This window comes from Lacerta agilis, chromosome 11 (genome assembly GCF_009819535.1).
Source record: "Lacerta agilis isolate rLacAgi1 chromosome 11, rLacAgi1.pri, whole genome shotgun sequence".
Taxonomy (NCBI): domain Eukaryota; kingdom Metazoa; phylum Chordata; class Lepidosauria; order Squamata; family Lacertidae; genus Lacerta; species Lacerta agilis.
The window spans coordinates 61,335,799-61,338,333 of record NC_046322.1 but is presented as its reverse complement, the minus strand read 5'-3'; positions in this window follow the sequence as shown (position 1 = coordinate 61,338,333).

Here is a 2,535-nt window from a genome sequence, read left to right as displayed (position 1 = left end):
CCATCAACTTTGTAATCCACCAGTAACTGGTTGAAGAAGCAGTGCTTCTTTTTTGTCTAGGCAAAGTCAAAAAAGTTGCAATAAGTCTTTGTACAAATCCGTTACTTGTATTGCTTCTTTAAAACCTTCCAAAGTCCTATAAGGGCTTCCACAGGCTTCAAAGTAGCAGTAGATTCAAGTTGGAAACAATGTATCAAGCAGTTCCCTCAGTCCGTTACGTCACAATGGCTGCCCGCAGACTGACCCGGATTCCGCATTCCAGAGGGCGCGCGGGGCTTCCTCTTTCAATTAAGACTTTAAAACAGCTTATAAATCCAACTTTCTTGCCCCCCCACAAGGTTTTACCCTTCAGGGGGCTTGCACAGTCCAAATTTTGAACTTTTAAAACTCCAAACAGTTCTCGGCTGTACTTTTCAGTCCCGTTACAATAGTCCTGCCGCAATCGGGGGAGACGGACTTCCTTTTTGCATCTCCTTCCGTGCCAAATCTTTAAAAAAATTTAAAGTCAATTGATCCTTACTTACAGAGTCCAAATTTTGCCAAATCAACTTCAAGGGAGTAGCTGATTTTCAGGTGGTTGGGAAATGCTGCAGAAAGTGCCACACCATCTGACATCAACCACCTGATGTCATTCTGACACCAGATGATTGATTGACTGGGGGATGGTTCTGCCAATGAGTCAACATGGGCCCGGGGCATGGGGATGGAGATAAAGATCTTGCAAAACATAACTTATAATTATTTCTCAAAGTGGTTTACAACAATCTAGAATAAAACATGACTGAACAAAATAAAATATAAAGTATACATTCAAAGCACCATAATTAACAGGAAACTGAAATATTATCTTAAATATTTCAAAATAAAACATTGCAAAGGAAGACAACTACAGACTGCACATTTAACGCAGCAAAATTAACAATAAATAATAAACAAACAAACAAACAAACAAATACTGTGTGGCCGGATATTGCTTTTGTTTGTTACTATGTTATATATTTTTGTGTTTTTATATTGCAAACTACCCTGTGATCCTTGGATGAAGGGAGGTATAAACATTTAATAATAATAAAAAGAAATAATAAAAATTATCCCACCCCCACTTTAGAGTTATACAGTCCTAAGGTAACTCTACAGAGCATTACTTTTTCTAGACTGTCCCCGTGAAGTTTGAAATAACATGAAATCTTTCAGAATAGCTGCCTATTCTAAACTAAACATGACAACCCCTATTTTTCAGATATAATTATTCCCTTCTGTTTCATCTAAATGTAAAGGGTATTTTGTTATTGCATAGTTTTTGTTGAATATGAGATCTTCAGACTTTTAAAACTACATTTTCTTAAGCTACAGCTTTGGAACGCTATAATAATTGTACACTTCCTGTCTGTCAAAGCTAACCACCATCATTTTACTCACTTCCTCAATCTGAGAAGTTGTGGTGTTTAACTTGTTCTTTGTGGGTTATTTGTTGGGAGGGTGTGTGTGTCCATCTTTTGCTCTCAAATGCTTCTGCTGAGAAGCTTGCTAAAACTGTTTGTTTCCTGTATCCGCCATTTTGATTGCTGCTGATTTTACCGTATGGAAAAGGTATGTAACTAATTTGTGTGATGCTTACTTTGCTTTTCGCTGGATAAACCATGTTTCTTAAGTAGGTTCAGCAGTTCTTCAGCAGCTGCACTGAACCTTTTTTTTTTTTGACAGATTTTCTTTTATAATGAATACTCTTTCAACCCCTTTCTCATATTTTTCATTCTTGCGTCAGAGGTTTGCAAAACTTTCTTTCTTTTTAAAGAAACTCCCAACAGGTTTGCAGCCCACCAGAGAGATAGTACACTTTCCGAGCTAAGAAGCATCTCCCCTTAACCTTCAGATGATGTGTAGAAGTGGGCTGTGAATACTCAGTGGCTTAGGGAATAGACTATTATTATTTCCCTTGTTTGGGGCTTCACCCTGGTGTTGAAAATATGTTCCAGGAAAACATATGGGGAAGAAGGGCATGTATTAAATTCTGTGGGCACATTACTATATTTTTCCGTTTATAACACACCTCCGTGTTTAAGACGCCCCCTATTTGGGGGGACTCCAAATTGAGAAAATGGTGGGAAATTGCCCAGAGTTGTTGAGCCGCCAATTGCACACCCTATTGCTGCAGCAACAGCCAATCAACACAGCCACCAATAACACGCCAAATAGTCGCTGACAATCTCTGACTCACGGCAGCAACCAATCTCATGTCCTCCCTATGCACTATCCATGTATAAGACAACCTCAAATTTTAAACATAATTTTAAAAGAAAAAAACATTGTCTTATACACGGAAAAGTACGGTAATTGCCACAATGAAACATTTTGTTCCTTCAAGGAAGGCTTCCTGTTCAATGCTAACTTTCCATAGAGAACCAGCATGGGCTGAGTTAAGTGATAGATAGTGGAGGATGGTGGTTGTGATGGCCTGGGAGTCAGACTCTGATGCTGAACCTGAGGGATCCCAGCCTGCACAGGATTCCCTGCCTCCAGAACCAGCTGAGCCGG